Source organism: Halichoeres trimaculatus, unplaced genomic scaffold (assembly GCF_033239565.1).
Source record: "Halichoeres trimaculatus isolate MK-OKI-2021-1 unplaced genomic scaffold, fHalTri1.1 fHalTri1_scaffold_11, whole genome shotgun sequence".
In the NCBI taxonomy this organism is placed as follows: domain Eukaryota; kingdom Metazoa; phylum Chordata; class Actinopteri; order Labriformes; family Labridae; genus Halichoeres; species Halichoeres trimaculatus.
This window is the reverse complement of record NW_027437189.1, coordinates 24,407,349-24,427,421: the sequence shown is the minus strand read 5'-3', so window position 1 is coordinate 24,427,421 and position 20,073 is coordinate 24,407,349. Positions and strand designations below refer to the sequence as shown.

Here is a 20,073-nt window from a genome sequence, read left to right as displayed (position 1 = left end):
TTGTGTTTTTTCTTGTCTCTGCGTGTTTCCCTTCTGTGTGATTGCCCTCATTGTCTTCACCTGCATCATTAGTCTCATCTGTGTTTAATTTCTCCTGTGTCTATTTACTTTCTGTGTTTCTTGCCCTCTGTATCACTTCATTGTCTGTTTGCTGGTCTTCTTGTCTCCGCAGCACGTTTTTTGCTCCTGTGTTATCAAGTGTTTTCAGAACTGTAGAATTTTGTTTGTGGTTTTTAAGTTCATCTGCAATTTGGTCCTCCCACTTCTCGTGTTTTTCCTTTTGAAATTGTGACACAAATAATAAGGCAGATCGGGTGTGCATGTCAAACAGCCAATGGCCTTCAAAACAAAATACGCTGTCAAAACCAGATTGTATTTAGCCTGAATACAACAACAAACCAGCATAATAGGCACAGCCAGGCCAGGAGTCAACAGCCCAACATGAATGAGGAAAGGCTCATGATTGGGATGGGAAGCATGGGAACTCTTTGGTTTGTAACTCAAGCTGTCTGCCGGACTGAACACATGTAAGTGTCACACGTTGGCCTTTGTGTTGTGTATGCATTTATCTGCCTTGTGGGTTTTTCTTGTGTTTATTTGAGTCATTAACAGGGTGTCCGCCAGGTCTTAAAAAGTATTAAAAGTTGATAAATCAATTGTGGGGAAATTAAGGCCCTTAAAAAGTATTAAAAAGTCTTAATCGAAATGTTATGAGGTATTAATATTTATTGGTATTCAAGCTTTGGCTCCAAACAAATCCATGGATATTTATTTTCCTCCTTGTGACTGTTACAAACTAACCTGACACGCCTCAGACAGACAGCTCCATATATCCGCGACCGCCACAGAAATAGTCCATCTGGTTCGAAAATGTTTTCAGGGTCTGAACCTTCAAAAATAACCACACCTGGAGATTGGACGATCATTTTGCTCGTCACACTCATCACAGACCAGCGTGAGGATCTGGAAAAAGCTTTAGCGTCTCAAAATATTTCTCTTTAGATTATAAGAGTTTCTCAAGCCTCCTGAGAAAATTTCTCCGACTTTTGATGACCTGGGATTTTGGATTCTTACGATTTAGAGAAAGCTTCCCCTGATCGCAGTTGTTTTGGAACAAATTTTCTTTGTTAAAATCTCATTTTTACTGGATACAATGCGATGAGATAAGTTACTTATTAATACAGTTACGTAGAGCAGTTATTTGAGACGTGACAAAAAGCAAAGTTGTAATTTTGTGAAGTGGGCTAAACGTAGCGTTAGCAGCCCAACATATCCGTAGGCTAATGTGACAACAAACTCAGTTCATACAGTAGTTTAGTAGCCATCCGTATGTATTTTATGCAAGTTGGCCTTAAATAACTGTTACTTGCTGTGGTAATGGGAATGTCCATTAACCTGCCTTTAGTTTCATTTATACTTTCAAGCTTTATTCCTTCTCAGCTTATCTAATTTATGTTAAAATGAAAACTACAACCATCAAAGATTGGTTGCTAGCAGCAGCTTAAAGTCGCGGTGAGGTCTTAAGACTTTTTGAAAGGTTTTTAAAAAGTCTTAAAAAGGTATTGAATTTAACCTCAGGATTTCAGCATGTACCCTGATTAATTATCCGCCGTGTGTTCTCAGTGATCCTTGTCTTAGGCGTTCTCCATCGTGATTTCAAGTCTTCACTGTTTCCTGTTTTACTTTTGGTTTTTGCTCTCTGTGTTTCTGGTTTAGCTTAACCTCCTGCCCTTGTGTTTCCCTCCTCTCTTGACTGCCCCTCATGAGTTTCACCTGGGTTGGTTCACCCTTTGTCTATTCAGACCATGTCCACACATGGCAGGGTATCAGGGAAACCGCATATATTTTCACGTATTTACACCCATCATCCACACAAAACCACAGTTTTATAGCACTAAAAACAATGTTTTATGAAAAAAGTGAGGATTTTGTAAAACTCCGGTTTTGTCGTACTGGCCATCCCCCTGAAGTGTCTGCCCAGTGTGGGCGGACACTCGAGTCCCTCTGGCCTTATCCACCTACCCAGACTGGTGTTTCCCACTGACTGTTTGAATTGCTTGAACTCTTTCTTGTTGCCTCTTGAAGAGACTGACCCAAAGTTAGGTTGAGTCAGATATGCCAACGCAGCTGCTGCTCACTTCAGATTTCATTGTGATGTCACCGAGACCTTTGTTTTCTAAAGTCAACAAGTCCAACATTATGCAAGCATTCGGGCCTCCTGAGCCAGTTTTCAGAGGGGAATGGCTGCTGTCTGATCACAGTGAATATGCTCTGTTATACCCAAACACAGCGGCACAGGATAGCATAGCCAAACAGACAGGGTATTGATTACAAGGTACCTAATCCTGTTAAGGTGCCTATAACTCTAATGCATTCCTGTAAATGTCATTAAGGAGGATGTAAGAAAATAGAAACGTGTTTTAAAGAATATAAAGGGGAGAGCAAAGAGGTTTCCATCTGACTGAGAGGAAGTAAGAGGGAGAAAGTAAAATAAGAAATGAAGAGTAAGCACTGTAGCCTGACAAAGAGGAAAAATAAGATTGAGATGAGGATGACAAAAAAGAGGGGGAAATGAGAGAGAGAGGTACGAGCGTGGAAGATGACAGTTGTGAAGAGCATGAGGGAATGAAAGCGAGAAGACATCCGTGAGAAAGTCAGTAGTACGTGTATGTGTGCTCGGAGGAGGGAAAAAAAGTGCTTTTGTGAAATATTCAGTGTGATAGAAGACTGATAGAAGTAAAATCCCCTCCCTGGAGGAAGGGAGTGAAAGAGAAAGAAAAAGAAGAGGAAGAGCGAGGAGGAGGAGCAGGGAAGAGGAGGAGAATGGAGCAGTGATTGAAGTCTTGGATAAGAGTCATAAGGCTGGAGACCATTTCAACAGAGAGGTCTCAGCTGTACAGCTCCATGTAGAACTGTCAAGGCCCTCTCTATTTTTAAACAGTGAGTGGGTACACCTTATAGCATCCACAGTACACCTGTGGAGCTTCCTCAGGGTGAGGGTATATAAAGACTCCTAATGGGATGCTGTTTCAGGAATGACAGACGTCTCTTATCATTGAATACTAACTAGATCTGGTCCTGGAATGTACATAATCTTCCCAAGGGCATGATTTCTCTAAGATTTAAAGTGAGTAAGTAAGTAAGAAAAAACATCTACAGATGGTTTCTTCACTTCTTCATGGCTTGAATTCCTCAGAGAATTGGACATTAAAAACAACAGGATTTATTTGACTTAATCAGTGCATTAAGATAATTTCTGTACGAAGCATTTCTTTATCGTCCAGTAACAGGGATTTTTTAAAATAAAAATGTGTCCTCAATCTTTTCACCTGCAGGTCAAATAGTACACCCCCTTTGCCATACCACTATCTGTGGCAGCTAACTCCAATGCTAACGTTAGTTTAATAAACTCCTCATGGTTTTTTAAGCGGGGTGACGATTTTATAAAAAGACAAAACGAGTCCTAAAAGACATACCATGCATTTCACAACATGTAAAGGAGTGTATGTGGGATTTCGTAGCTCCTCACCTCACTGTTGAGCTCCCCAGCTCGTCATTGATGATCCCAACATGTTTGCGTTCTAAGTACTGGACCATTACGGCTGTACTGCTGTGCCATCTGAGGTCATTTTTGTCAATTAAAACGCTGTGTGCTTTTACTCAGCGTGAAATAATCCCAAACTCTGGAAGTTTTTTGGACGCACAGCTTCTCTGCCTCTGCCATTATTCAAGCGTTTACTTGTTTCCTTCACCTGCAGGCTTAGCTTCTCCTCCGCCACGCTGATCTGTTTACATGTGACGCATACAGCCCTGAAGCCCAGGTAATCTACTCTCGAGTCCAGTAGGTGGCGGTAATGCACCTTCAGCTAGTTGCCAACTGCTAAATAATCCGACACAAAAGAAGAAGACAACCAAACTGAAGACAAACTAATACAGTAATGACTCAGCACAGTGCATCGACTATGGAAAAACGATGTTGACGCTTTTACTAATCAGTTTTTAACGGTTTTATCGATTTTGGCGTTGCAGCCCTAAAAATAACCACAATGCTTAAAGGGATAGTTCAGTTCTTTTTTTTAAGTGGGGTTGTATGAGCTCTATGTGACCACTAAGGACATTAGATACAGTAGAAAGATGTCTCCTCTCCCTCAGTAAGACACAAACTGTAATTGATGGTGACGAGGAAATAGACGCTAACAGGGTACGTCCGCGGATGTTTCCTCTGTATTCCTTTCAGTCTCCATCTGTAGCAGCTCTTCTTCTGTGTGCTCCGGTTCATACAGGTATCCTTTTGGTTCCAGAGTGAATGAAACTTCATCGTCGCTGTCATAGTCACTCATTTTGAATTTCCTACGCTGCCTCACAATCCTTAGAGTACAAACAAAAGAATTACGATACTTGATCAAACTTACACAAAGCTACAACCGGCGCTCGAAGCATAGCTTGTTTACATTCCCTACAGCTGAAAGGAGGAGGGGGGACGGAGCGCACTAGCGCTGCGCGTAAGGACACATGAGTTAGTTAGGTCCAGATAAATGTTTATATTTCCGAAGACTTAATGCACTTAAAAAATATTTTATGTAGCGTACTCTTAAACTGTGGTATTACTTTTGATTTTAGTTCTTGTAGGCAGAGAAAATTGCCTTTGAATTTGGTACGGTCTCTCCCTGTTAGCGCCTATTTCCTCGTCACCGGCGATTAAAGTTTGTGTCTAACTGAGGGAGAAGAGACACCTTTCTACTGTATCTAATGTCCTTAGTGGTCACATAGAGCTCATACAACCCCACTTCAAAAAAACTGAACTATCCCTTTAACCAGCATAGACAGAACATTGACCTACAGGAGGTACTGTAAACTGTTGTTAACTCTGCTAACTCCATCACACCTTGTATATTTAATTAACATTATTTATCCGCTCAAAGAGGATCCCATGCTCAGAAGTGGATCTGGCTTGATTTTAACTTTTTTTGCACCTTTAGAATTATTGGTTTCTGTTTTTTAATTCCCATCAGATTTCAGTTGATTAAACGTGATATCCTGTCAGCACTTTTAGCATTAACAATAAAGCAGCATTCAGAAAGTGAGAACAGAGGGTTACAAGTAGATGTGTAATCTATTGTGAAAAGAGAATTTACTGGCAGAAAAACTTTGAACAAAACCAGGCAGGTTGGTGGGCGGGCAAGTCTAAAATACATGAACCAAAAAATCCCAAAAGTAAAGCACAAAACTATCAACAAAGCAAAGTAATGAGGCAGATTAACAATATCAACTGGCACTTCAACAATAGGAATGGAGGAGTGAAGTGGAGACAGGTGGGGGTGGGGGCTGAAGCAGGTGTGTAGTTAAAAAAAAAGCAGAGGTGTACTTGCTGAATGATTTCACATGACACTGCTTTAAAGAAAGAAGAAAAATGAATGTGAGCACTGTGTTTTTAAGCACAGCCAAAATCTGTCTGAAGCAGCCAAAGACCCACAGGCCTGTCAATCAAACGAGCTGCTCTCTTTTAAGCTCAATGTGTTTAGTAAGCAATGTTGACATATTGTAGAATAATTACTGACACCCTACTTTATGTGTGAACCTTTGATTTAATCTTGTCTTGGAACACTCATCTTGTGGATATCAGAGGCACTGTATCAGATGTTGCCTCCACAATGCTTCCAACATTCAGCCTTATAGGGATTTGTTGCAAAATAAAGGTTTAAATATGGCCCCTTTTCATTAAACTCTGAGACTGACTGCATTTACTCTACAATCAGTGCCACATTTTTAAAAACCACATTCATATCTATATATATATCTATATATTTATACAGGCAGGCTTACACAGAGGAACACACACACCAAAAGGCTCTATAAATACTGTGTGGAGGTAATGTTCATCGTGTAAAGTAGGCGGATTAACTGGAACCAGGTCAGAGCAAAGGCAGAGCATGCTCCAGCTTTTTTTTTTTCCCATTTAGCTGCCTTTTTCTCTTTCTATCACTTCCCTGACTCTCCCTTTTTTGTGATAAAGCAGACTGGAATGGTTATCTCCATTCACCTCTCAAAATCCTGCTCCCTCCCTGACACAAAGTCTCTGAATTCCCTGTACTGGGCTTCTTTGCAGACGCAAGCAAAGAGACCACCTGTCACTGTTTCTGAGGGGCTTCAAATTGAGAGAGCGGATTACCCATGAAGCACGCTGATAAATTCAATTACCCAACAACTTGGGCTTACTAGTGTTTAGTCAGGTATAACATATTAAACGGAAAGGGAATTTTACTGCAATAGGAGCGCTGACAAAGCACACAACCGACTGCAACATTTGGAGGTTGTGGGTTGAAGTTGGATGACACCAATTTGTCATCAACAAAACTCTGAATTTATGACCATCCAGCTACAGTACTGCACAAGATAACAGTTTTCTTCTGTTACATGATGCTCAGACATTTATTCTGTCTTCTAAGCATTTTTAGATCCTTCATAGGGTGCCTCGGCAGGGCGGGTACTGTGTGTACAAGCATATGGCTTGAATGTAGAGAATGGGTGAAGGAGTGACTCAATAACACCAAGATATAATATCCTAGCTGCCATACCTTTAAGCAGCACTTGTGTTTTGATGGTAGCTTCAAGCATTCACGCTATCAGTGGGATATATCTCTTAAAGAATAGAAAAAAATAAGCAGGGTGGAGAGGAGTTAGTTAAAGAAAGGACTGAGGGCTGAATGGTGAAGACATCCAGAAGCAATTGCTGTATTCCAGGAAAAGGAGCCAGACTTTTATTACTTCAGCTAGAGACAGCAAAAGAAAGCACTTGAATGAGGAAATCTTTTGTCTCTAACTAGTTAAGTATTAAACTCATCCATCCTGAAAAAGAAAGGAGGGAATACGGGAGGATAAAGATGAGAGCGAGAGACACAGAGATGGAGAAAATGGGTGTCTGCTCAGTACTCATCTTTCACCTGTAGCTAGCAGAGATCTTGGCTTGCATAATGCAATGTGAGAATAAAGCCTCCTTTATGACCAGCTGAGCCAATAAATCCGGATCAGTTGTGACCTCTTTTTCTCTCCCTCCTCGCTGAATGTCTTTGCTTCAGAGCGATTCCTATTTCTGTCGTGGCTTGCTGAAGCAGTGTCACAAAAGCAAAGAGTCCTTTTCCGTGACTATCCATGCGTTGAGCCAAAATAGGAGACACTTGACACTTTTCCTGCTGGGGTGGTGGAAAAATGTGTTCGGAATATACCTTATTTTCCCCAGTATGTTTAATAGCCCGTGTCTGTCTCCCTCTACACAAACCGTTCCCTCTGGTCCCTCACATAATTGTTTTCAATTACAAAGTGCTGTGCTGCAGCTGTCCTTTGCTTGCATTAGCTCTCTAGCTATTCAGGAGAGAGGCTAGCAGGAGATGAGGGGTAGTAGTTTTGGCAGCCGTGGTTACGATCGGATGGGGAGCCACAGTTGACGGACAAATGAAGCAGTGGCTTGTTGGATCCATCTTTACAACAGCTTGGGGTGTTACATAAGGCATGATGTAGCCTGGGCTGGTGGAGAAGGAACAAATGATAAATCCCAATGACGAACATAATGAGCAAGCAATAAGAGACTGCTACTCATAATAATGGCTTGTGTACCAAAGTTATAATTACTTTAATCCTTCTATTTTTATCTCCATCAGTGTAACAGTAGAAGGATTACACTCGTTTCTGTGTGTACTAATTCATGTTTTTCTTTGCATCATTCCTGTCGCTGACCGTTTTAAGTCCTTGTAGTACACTGGCCCAGATTCTAGCCCACTTTCACCACTTCTTCTCTTTTTCGCTGAAGTCTACAAAACAGTGAGCCAAGACAGAAATGTGCTCCCTCCTGTCTGGACCAGCATGAAAAAGAACCCCAATTAACAGGTGAGAGCACTTAGATAGTACAAAATTGGGCCAGGTGGAGTATGTTAGAGTTTGCTGCCGTCCTCCAGAGGGCCATTTGGAGGAGGGGAGACTACGTCATACTGTCTCCCCTCTCTGTTCCTGATTTCTCTTTCACAAAAGGCCACTGCAGTCATTCACCCAACTGTCTAATGACGGAGATAAATAAGAGCATGTGGAGAAATGATGATAAGATAGATGGCATGAGAGGAAAGGAAAAGGTGACAGAAACAGAAGCAATGAGATTAAGCATCAGGAAAAGCGGAAGGAAAGGGGGAGAATGAGACAGAGGACGAGAGGAAGAGGAGATGGAGAAATGACAGATGGGGACATAAAGACATGGAAGACAGCTTACACAGACTCTGGTAATGAATGTCGTTTTAATTAAGTACTCTTTCTGTCTCTCCATCTTCATTGCTCTTTTCCTTTCTTATCTATCTTCTCCTTCCTTGTTTCTCTGACTCTCTGATGTGTCTCTTTTCTCCAAACCAAAGAGCAACTGTTGAAGGACCTAATAACTAAATTATTGAGTATTTTTTACACCTCTTATAATTGTATAATGAAGAATTTCAGCTAAATGTAAAATCTCAGGGCAAAAGCAAATTTTAAAGGAAAAGTCAGCTCAATCGTTTTATTGTTCAACTGTTTTCTAACACTTTATTAAATGTAACTAAGGTATACTGCAATCACCTGGGGTGAAATGAATAGACTTTCTGAATTGAAATGACAGCCACATATGTCTGAACGTACACCCAAAAGAAAAATGAAAAATCAGGGTGTTATTTATTCCCCAGCTTTGACCTTTCAAAAGTGGAAAGAAAGCAATACTATGAGGGTTTCTGTGACATTTGCTTTCTGTGATTCCTCGTGAATGATGTAAACATATCCATTTTTTTTCTTGTTAGCATATGGAGCTGGGACTTTTTAATTCAAAACAGTTCAACAAAGACCCGTCTCGTACCCGGGCTTGATGTTGAGCTCTGCTAATGAAGATTTCATGAGTTTCATTCCTCCCTTGCCGTGCTGTGCTGCTACACGTTGCTTGTTAATCATTGGTAGAATTTTGTAGAGGTTGATTCATTGCTTTAATCAGACTTTGTAGTTTTGTGGTTTCATCTAAGCCCTGCTATTTATTGTCCCAGTGCAACAGTACAAGAAAAAAAAAAACGTTTTGTGCGTGTGTGTTTGTGTGTGTGTGTGTGTGTGTGTGTGTGTGTGTGTGTGTGTGTGTGTGTGTGTGTGTGTGTGTGTGTGTGTGTGTGTGTGTGTGTGTGTGTTTGTGTGTGTTAGTGTACACCAGAGCTGCTGACGTCTGTGTGTTATTGTAGTAACACATGCTGAGGTCCTCTCATTACCTCTGCCAGTAAAGTTGCTTGGTGCATGTGCTCTTTCTGTCTTTGACTCTGTCTGAAAAATATTTCAAAAAGTTACAAGTAAATTTGGCAGGGAATTGATGAGCATATCTCTGGCCTGAGGATCAGATGATAAATTTTGGCAGTGACCTGGATCTGGGATTCCTGCCATTGTAAATGTTTTGTTGTTTTTGTAGCTTTAACTGTAGCTAATATTATCTTATGTAATATACTGGGGGAGTCCAACAAGAGTTTGGCATCAAACTGTCTGACTTAATATGGCATTGCTTTCAGCTATAATAAAGTTACTATATTGGCTGCTCTTTGTGCTGCTGGGGAAGCCAAGCTACACTGTAGGCTTAAAAGCTAATGTGTTATGTATGTCTACTGTTAGCAGGTGGGCAGTCGCTATTTGATTTTTTTAAAAGTACGGCAATGGCTGCCAAAACACTCACTGGGTATACAGTTTCTTTTCTGTATAAGCTGGATCAGTCAGGTTAGCCAAAACAATACATGGAGCTAACTGCTAGCTAGGTGCTACCATTAACTTCTGGTTGCTGTGTTGTTTAGCCCAAAAGTTTTAGCTTCAACTAGCAATCATGCTAGCCTTACTTTCTGCTTCCATCATCCAAGTAAGTGTGAAGGGAGAAAACGGAAATGATAACCATGGGGGAAAAGCTCAGTTTGTCTGACTACTGATATTAAGTATTTCACAACAGAGTGACAAAGAAAATCTGATTGTCTATAATTAAAACCCAGGCAATGTAGCACAGTAGCATTATTTAGCTTCATTGACATGTTTAAACTTTATTTATTTATTTAAGACCTCTGCCAAGGAGGTCACGTTTTTGGGAGAGTTTGTCTGTTTGTCTGTGAACAACATAACTCAAAAAGCACGTTTTTAAAGGATTCTTTATCATTGTGAGATAGGGCCATTTTCACCATATGTGCATATAACTCCACGATAAATGGTCAGATTGCTTTGCAAAACAATACAAGTCTTGGTCACCACAATTTCTGACAGATGTAAAAGTACGATCCAGATCCTGGCAATATATTGGATACTAAGATCCAGAATATGAAAAATGTACTGGGTCATCATAATTTTCAACACTGTCAGGAAACAAATTATCGTACAAACCTGCAACTAACACCAAATTGTAGCAGACAGTCTGCTGAAAGGAGGTATAACATTAAAGTAGGACTAAAGTGTTGTGTGACAATCACAATATGCTTGGTGGAGGTTTGCGCTCTCTGAGTGCTTTTCTAGTTTATTTATTTTAATCATACAAAACTTGTTTAACAACCAGCATGGGTCACTAGTCACAAACTGATGGTTTGCTAAGCCAATACAATGTCATGCCAACTTAGTTATAACTCATTGCTAAAAAGAGTCCATTCACCAAATGGAAACCTCTGCAGTGCTTAAAACTGCAGTTCCTCCATGGTCCACCTGTGGCTAGCTCCAGGACCATTAGAAGTTTCATTCACATACATCCAAAAGGGCTCATTCTAACAATTTGGGGGGATTTAATTATTTTTGTCATTTTCGTATATTATAGTTGTGTGATTGTTTGATTTGTATCCTGTGAGAGAAGGGGCAGATACAGTAAGAGTTTTTCTTGTTTCTGCTTCTTTCCATTCAGTTTTAGGGATCTTTTATTTTTTCTTTGTATCGATTTTTATTTATAAAAGAAAAAGAATGAAATAAATACAATAAATAGAATTTAAAAAACAAACAAACAAAAAACTCCTGAAAAAGTCCTGAATTTCACATAATTACAGGCTCAGCCGACCTGACTGACGGGCACACTGTAGCAGTTCACAAAGCGGCTGAAAACTGGCCTTAACTCCACCTCTGTGCCTCTTGTCAGATTGACTGAAAGTTAGTTTAAGACACCATATCGAAAAATGGCAACAGCTGGCAATGGGTTCAAGACTCTGAAACTTACTGGTGACATCAGACTGTGTCTATAGTCAATGGTTATTGCTCGTAAGACAGCTTATGTTTCAGTAACTGTCAAAGTGCTATCTGGAAACTTACTGCTAAGATGTCTACAATCATAAATATCATAACTTAAGATTGTGACATGACAATGGGTTTCAATATTCACCCTGGAGCTCTTGAATAGAATATTTGTGATTAACAATTTATAACAATTAAACAAATTAAAAAATCTGTCTTAAATGGTGTAATTTGACTATGACTGTGCTGATAAGTAGTTTTTATGAACTACACATTGACACACTGATTTCTTGACTATTCACATTCAATATGTTTTTTTTCTTTAAGGTAGAATTCTTCCCCAGAAGATGATGACAGTCAGATCAATAGATCAAACAAGTTAAATCCCTTGCCAAACCATGATGTACAGTAGGATGAATTTAATATTTGCAAGTCTGGATGAAGGCTAGCTTAGGCTATCACTCACAGTGGTGTGACAGTGCCTATGAATCAGATCCACAGTTACGAGTTGCCTTGGCTCTTATTTATTGATATGAAGTCATTGAAGGGTGTTTACTGAGTGGTTCAATCACTGCAGCATGAAACCTTGAACTCTATATGATAGCAACCAATGAGTGTCTTTAGCTTGAAACACAATGGCAGTCAGTTGTCTTCAGAAAAATAACCATCTCTCAGAGAGGACGTTCAGTGTGAGTGCAGGGTACGACTGCTTGGAAATGAGAAGATAAGAAACTGTGGTTGAGCCCTCTGCTGTTTTGATTAAAGTAAACTGACTTTGATTTAAATGATGGAAATAAAATGCACCAATCTTTCAACTTGATATATTTTATGACACTATAAATTCCTCTTGCCTGTGTAACTGTGAAAAGGTCAGTGTGGAGCTCCTGAGAATGTTTTGTCCTAAGTTAAGTCAATCCTTTATTTTAATTTTGACTATGCTTTTCCATCTAACATTAGTGAGTACATATTTTGAGTTTTCACTTAAAAAGGTTTAATTACTCTGTGTTTTGATGTGTTGGAGTGAGACTTGTTTTATTCTGGTTTTCCTTTTACCCAATCATTTTCCTTTTAGGGCGGAGCCAAGGTGTGCTTTTAAAAAGAGCAGCCAGCCGTTGACTGGGTGACTGTGTGGCTGCTTCACTTTACTTGCTTTGATTGATTTCTTTGACATTTTTGATCAATAAAACAGCTGCCTCATTAAGTCCTGACCGCTGACCTCTCTATGCTGTTTTTTAACCTTTCTTGGCTGCATCCCGTGTTTAAAAAGGACAGAGAAATCTCCTTTTTGGTGGATTTACAAGGAGTAACTCCACAGTAGGTAACAGCTGCTATGAGGAAATGCATCTTAGTAAGACTTCAGTGTGTACTTTATATTTTTCCCATAGAAATAAAACTTTGTAGTGACCAATCATTGTAATTTGGAGTCACACATTGAATATTTAAAGTGAATGAATGAATTTGTTTGGCACTGCATGTTTCCAAAAGTTGTATTTCCATAAAAGCGCCTTCTTCTCACATATTCAGGGTTGATCTTGCATTTATGCCCAAGAACGTGTAAACCTCTACTACACAGATATCTAGATCATCGTCTCCCTCACTCTGTGTTATAAATATACTTGATGACAGATTGAGACAGAAAGCACATTGGGGGGTTCAACGGGGGACAGAGGGCTCAGCTGGAGGAGACAGCAAGCAGATGAGATGGGAGTGTGTGAGAGCAAAGAGGCAGAAGATGAGCAAGGAGGGCAGGACATGAGAAACCTCTGGCACCAAAGTCAGTTAGGGGAAAAAAAAAACAAACATATGCTGCGTGTGCAGTTTATCCTCAAGCTCATCCTTATGTAACATAGGTGGCATGTGTGCGGAAATAAACAAGAAGCATTTGATTTTTTTCACTCTCGCTCCGCTGCCTCCACTGTCTAACCGCTACATTTTGTGCTCCTGTGCTGCCTTACCACACATTTTTCTTTTATTCAGCTTGGCTAATGTTGGCAAATCTCTGTCTCCAAGTCCCCGAGGCACATAAGGATCATTACCGGCCACCAAATATTGTGGCAGAGAGCTTATATCACGTTACAGAGAGTTTGAGAAGTTACATTGACCAATCCTGGCTGCAGATTTAGCAGCCGAATCTCTGTTGGAAACAATCACGTCAGACCACACACACAACATCCATTTTCCCTCAGCTATGATGATATATCATGACATCGTAATGGGGTATTGATGCTCGCATTGCAGCGTCCACATAAACCCCGTTATCAGGTTTCATATTGATGGAACCATAAACCTGTAAATGTGGCTTTTATTGACAAAGTCTGGCCAAATTTTCTGCACCCTTTCTCTCCAGCATTGACCAATCTATTCAATAAGCAATATCAAAGTTATTTATGTTTCTTTTGTTCTTGATTTTCTATTTTAAAAAGTACATTTCCTTCAACCTCTCACTTCAGACTGCAGTGAGTCAACTCTGAGAAATATGTGGGCTGATCAATACTGCAACTGTAGGACACTATTACTGTAAGTATGGTCCTCCTTTCCACCATGCTCACTCCTTCTTCTGCTTTTTCCATTATGAAAGCATTTAAGATCTTAATTTGGATTGGATTTCTGTTGTTAAGACGACATTCATCAGCCTTGATGAAGCATTCAGCGATCAATAGAAGTTACGCCGGAAGGCTGGCGGAAGCAGTCAGAGATCACTCTTCCATTTAATTGAGTTAAAACCATGAAAGTGTGGAGACATGTCAGTGATCATGGATTATTTTATCATAAAACTGTGTCAGCATTTTATTATTTACAACCCCGGTGGTTCATTAAAACCGTGTAAAAGTAAGAAGCAAGTCAGCAGAATAGTCTACCTCCTGTGCTTAGACTGAATAAATTTATCTGCATCTGCATCTCCCTCTGCTCAAAACTGACAAATAAAAGATATTACGTGATACATAATCATGACTTTCTCCCATTCAGAAATATATTCAAAAAAATTTGAATGTTTGTGAAACTTTTCTCTCATTTGAAGAGGGTTCTGTTAAAATATGCACACCTATGATGTCACCCATGAAACAGCTAGCTGTAAATCAGACAAGAGGGTCAAAGTAAGTAGGGGTGACCAGGGACAGTTGTAACTAACATTTTTTGACATTTCTGTCTCTAACTTTGAGCTCTTTTAACCTGGTGTTGTCAAATTGCTATCCAAAGTAGTTTCAAGTGTCTGCTATTGAATGATCTAGAAAATGTCAACACAAACAGAAAACACATGTCCCAAAAACAAGGAGTGAACTGTTACAGCTGACCCCATGGTCCAAGTCAGCTGTAACATACCTTTGGGTGAAATGTAACATGATGAAATAAGGACCATGATAATGACTTAAAATATTGAAAGCTTATTGTTTTTTCCTCAAAACTTTTAAAGGTCCCATATTCTGCTCCTTTTCTGCAGTTTAATATAGATCATCGATGTCTCCATGAAATGGTAGTAACATGTTTTGGTCCAAAAAGCCAATAAATCAAGCACAGCAGCATTGTTTCCAGGCTCTCGTAGCCCCTCTGTTCAGAACGGTCTGATTTAGTGGGCGTGACCTTCATATGTAAATGAGCCACCACTGATACTGCCCCGCTCTTCAGCATCACTGAGAGCGGCGCCACAAGCTCCACGAGTGCACAATGTTTAGAAAACAGCGAAGCTCGTTTACTGTAACATTACAGGCTACAACAACAGGCTAACAGCAGCTAAAGTTAGCAACTGGAAGCTAACACAGAGACAGGGGGGACACTGAGGAAAAGATCTTACATCTGCTCCACAGCACACAGCATTTAAAATACTCACATTTCCAGGGTCCGAGGTTTGTTGGTGGATGGTTGGTAATGCGCCTGGATTCAGGACCAGTCTATTTGCTAGCTCTCTGTTGTACTGTCCAAAGTTGGAAAAGTAGTCAGCCATGAGGTGACTAGCACACACATGCACAGTTTTACTGAGTGTAGCTGGAACATTTCCTTGATAAATGAACTCTAGCCAGTTAGTCTTGACTTCTTCTGAGATGGGAAGCTTGTGCATGGAACTATGTGGCTGTTTACAGCCAAAAACAGAGCAGTGATGGCTCTTCAACTTTGGCATTCTCCTCCCCGTTGCTGGAGAGATTTCTCTCCAGCAGCAGGGAGGGGAGTGGGCGGGGAGGAGGTGCGGGGGTATCTGCTCCAGTGGACCAATCAGGTCAGACTTGCTCCTGATTGGTCAAAAAAGCGAATCGTGGATGTCGGCAAATCCCCAAATTCCAAACAGCTCGTTTTAGGTCAGGATTTTACATTCACAAGCACTACTAAGTACAGGTTTTGTCATTGAATATCACATTTTGTGGGCTGGGAGGAAAGCCAAAGACCAACAAATTTCATCAAAAGACTTAATAAAGTGATTTTTGCATAAAATGGGACCTTTAAACAGAATTGCTGTGGCTCTGCAGAGAAAAAGGACTCAAACCTAAAACGCCAAATGTATCTTATCTGATTCAGGAGTTTCCCACTAAAGGCAGCTGATGTTGTATGTATTGTATCCTCACACTATTATTCAGTGAAATCATTTGTACATTTCTTATTTTTAAGAAGTTATGGTAAGAATAACATTTAAACTGTCACTCACTTTTTAAAAAATAAGTATTTTCTGCATTGAAATAATGTATATTCACTAAAAACCTTAGTACAAGGTTGTCAAAACTGCCCAATTTATCAAATGTGACACAAAAAATATATCATAAGCAAAATGATTAGCAATGAGCTAGCTTGGCTTACAGGTAACATCTGAAACATTATGACAAAATCTGAAAGAACGATTGCTAAACAGACACATAAGTAACAAGGTGTATATTTGATAAGTTCAACTGTGTAACCACAAAATAGTTTGAACAAAAAATAAATATGTAACTTTTTTTTAAACTCGAAATTATGTTTTCCCTCTCAAATGTGGCTGTGTCTGACTACGAGCGCTACACATGTGGACTAAGGACTGAACTGTTCATGAGTGTTCAGAGTGAATCAGGAGATTCATAATTTGTTCCTGATTGGAGCAATTACAAGTCTTACAACTGTCCCAGTCTCCCGTGGCTACCAGAGAGGGAAAGTACTGGAGATTTTAGCCTCAGATATTGATAATCAATCAAACAGTACACTAAGACAACAATAATATAGAGTTTGTTAAAATTAAATTTACTGGTTTCTTTAAGACAACCATTTAATAACACACTCTGATAGTCATTTTCTCCCTCCAGACCTTCATCCCAAAAATCTGTCATACACATAAACCTGAGCAAATATTTAAAGGCTAGCTGAGGTTAAATAAGGTCATAAGCAAGCAAATTCAACCGCGACTCAAATGTTTGTCCAACAAAAATGAGAGGTTACATGCCCACATATCCAATCATACAGATTTTACACAATTTGTATATCAGAGCTCATATATCACCTTGTGATTCTCAAACCCATCCCTTCATCTGTATCCTGTTTTATCCTCTAAATGTTTCTGCTGCCGCGTGAGTGCACATGTGAGGTCAGTGGGCTGAAAATCTCCAAAATGATCTCAGATTTTTTAAAGGGCTGCAAACTCAACTGTGTGGATGAAGGTTAAAACCTGAATCTGGTCCCTGATGTTGTGTTTTTTCCTCCAAAATTCACAACACGCTGGCGACCACAACACGTCGAGCACATGTGCAAACACACCTGAACACACTCACAGAGCATATCCCTCAAACCATCTTTGTTTGAATATCTGCTCTGTATGCTGGATTATACCAGCTATCTGGCTGGTCCAGGACAAATCCACAGATGAGGGCATCTTTTTTTTTTTTGATGTGAACAGTACACAACAGACAGTAGTACCACACAACAGAGAGGCACACAAATGATTTGAGAGCCTTTTGTCCTTAAGGCTGTGGGTTTTTTCTACTAACTCCAAATGAGGTCTCGAGAGAGGAGTTCAAACATGAAAAACTGCAGCTTACAGGTCGATTTTAAGGACAGCGGATAGATAGATAGATAGATAGATAGATAGATAGATAGATAGATAGATAGATAGATAGATAGATAGATAGAAGCGAAATGTTGTCTTATCCCACCCTGTTACATAAAATCAAGTTTTTCCCCTCCATCTGTGGCTTAAAGCAAGTGTTGTGGGAAATTGAGAGCAGCGATCACAACTCAAATGACATGAATATGTGAGCGACCACTTTTTTTTCCTCCTTTTTTTCCTTGTCTGCCCCCCTTTTGTCATCCCCAGCCTCTTTCTCTCCATCACTTTGCTCCCTCTCTTGGTTCAGCAGCCTCCTTTCGTCTCTCTCTGGGGTGCTGTGGTGTAGTGGCCGACAGTGGATTCTTTCTTTTTTTTTTTTTTCCTGTGATGTTTTTCTGCGCTCCTCCTTTATCAAATTGCACACACACTCATACGAAACAAGTTAATGAGGCCAGCAGGGGGTGGACTCTGCTTTCATTGCAAAAATGAAGTATGATACACTATCCACTGCAGCTCTAATAGACAGTAAATCCATTTTAGTGTGTTAGTGCAGAATAATTCAAACATTTTCTTCTGCAGCCACCAAAGCAGAACTCTAAACATGCAGCATACAACGCATGCATTAAAAGCAAACATTTACCTACAGCCTTACTTTGAGCATTAGAGCTCATTACGCTGGTAGTTATTTCAAAAGCCCACTTAAAAAGCTTACAGCAGCCTTGGTTCAACAGAAGCCTGCAGTCAATATGCTGACCCAGTATGGAAAGTAAAGTTGCCAATGCTTCTGTACTGTCTGATGCATAATTAACAAGTGAATAAGTTGAAATTCTGAAGCTGTGTGCAGCTTCACAGCATCAGGCGCTGAGGGGAAAAGGTGTGAGGAGGAAATCTTTGCTTTTCCTTTAAAGGGACTCTTAAACTAAAGCAGAGGAAGTCAGTAACTGTTGGAATAACTTCTCAGATCAGGAGGTCTACCTCAAACCGACCAACTCAAAATAGAAAAAGAAAAGTGCTCGTTTTAAGGTTTGAAAAGTGTGAGGTTTTAGAGTGAGTGGCTGCCAAAATAAAAGCATCAATTCTGCCAGCATCATACCATTACACACTGTGAGAAGATAACATCAAAGTACCTCAAGTTCGATAAAATCGCTCCTTTGTTAACAAAACCAAAGATGAGGCCAAATGTGATTTGATTCTTAGTTTAGGATGAACAAATCAACAAGTCCGTTTCTACTCATAACAGATGACATTTCCTCTAACTTTCTCTTGGCACGGTGGGCAGACACACACTTAACTCTGGAGGATCTGTGCCAGTTGGAGATATTCACTGCAGCTGTTTTACGCGCGCTGTCCACGGCACAGCGCGCCTCACCATCAGCCCGGCACAGAACACAGAACACACCGCCTTTCCTCTATCTCTTCATCAGCTGCTTTCTACCGCCAGCAGGGATTGCATCGAGTTGTAAGAGCGAAATTAATTCACCACGCCTTCAGTTTTGCAGCATATCCAGCCTTACCTTGAGTTGTTCCGGCTTGGAGAAGTGTGGGTGCTTGTGTCTGCGGCCCCCCTATCCAAAACTCTGGTCCTAGTTGGTACCTGGTCGAGCGTCGACGGAAGAAAAAAAAAACACCAACTGATTCTTTGTTGATGCACAAAGCGTCAGAGGGAGGTGAACTAAGCGCAGCTCCTGCTCTGGCACGACTGTCTGTTCCTCGGTGAGAATTAGTTTGCTTGTTTCTGACTGCCGCCCTCCCTCCCACTCACTCTCACTCACTCACTCACTGTCTCCCACCCAGGAGAAATAAATAATCTTTCATCTCTCTTCTCTCTCCCCTCGATGTCTCTTTAGCTCTCTCCCTCTCGCGCGCGCTCTCTCTGTGCCGAGCAGGTGGGCATCTTTGAATAATGTGAGATCATTATTAAAGGTTGCTGGAGGCCTGTATGTGCCCTCCACCCCCCTCCTCAAAAACCCCGCATGTTTTTTTTTGTGCTTTAATAGAACTGAGCGACTGTCTGTAAGAGGAGTTGCTCCGGCTGCTTTATGTGTGTGCGCTGGCAACGGATTGGGAGTGGTCCGGGATTAAACCCTGGGATTATACCTCAACATTCATCATTTCATCTCACACACACTGGAAAGCGCACACTTCTGCCGGACAATGACATCAGCCTTTGGCAGGCACAGACAAACACAGATTCATGTGGGTAGGGATGGAGAGAAAGAAGAGAGATGAAATAATGATAAATGAAAAGAAGGGAGAGGAAACCTTTCACCTCTTGGATTCACAAAAATCTGCAGCTTCTTGTGAAATCCATCAGACTACGAGCAGAGCGCGCGGGGCGCAGAGGGTCAGCGGGGTGAGGCACTGCCAGCGTAAATGTGCACTTGTGCAAATGCATGCTGCCCCGTGCGCGCGCGCGTACACACACACACACACACACACACACACACACACACACACACACACACGCACACACACACACACACACACACACACAGAGCAAAGTCGGTGTATGTGTGTCTGCATACTGACAGATGGCTACTGTAATGACGCAGGAACTAACTACTGGGTTTCTATGTGTCTCTGAGGTTGCATGCCTGTGCACATGGTTGTTAGTGGCTTGTGTGTACAAGTGTGTGTGTGTGTGTGTGTGTGGGGGGGGGGGGGGGGGTGAGGAGTAGGAGGAGGAGGAGGAGGAGGAGAGAAAGAACAAGTTGAGTTCGGTGCTGAAGAAACACATCTTTTTTGTTCTTGCTGCCTTTTACTGAAAACACACTATCACCCACACACCCACATATACACAAATAAAAACACACACCTGCACACACACTGTGGCATGATGGTTTCTCCCTTTTTGTCCAGGT

The 20,073-nt window shown here is 40.8% G+C and overlaps 1 protein-coding gene across 1 annotated transcript in view; it reads right to left on the bottom strand.

Moving 5' to 3' along the window:
- Nucleotides 1–18,989, bottom strand: part of camkvl (CaM kinase-like vesicle-associated, like) — a 50,875-nt gene extending 31,886 nt beyond the window's left edge. Inside the window, exon 1 of the mRNA XM_074682408.1 lies at nucleotides 18,727–18,989. The gene's annotated coding sequence lies outside the window, so the exon portion shown is untranslated. The remainder of the gene's footprint in view (nucleotides 1–18,726) is intronic.
- Nucleotides 18,990–20,073: the final 1,084 nt, after the last annotated feature.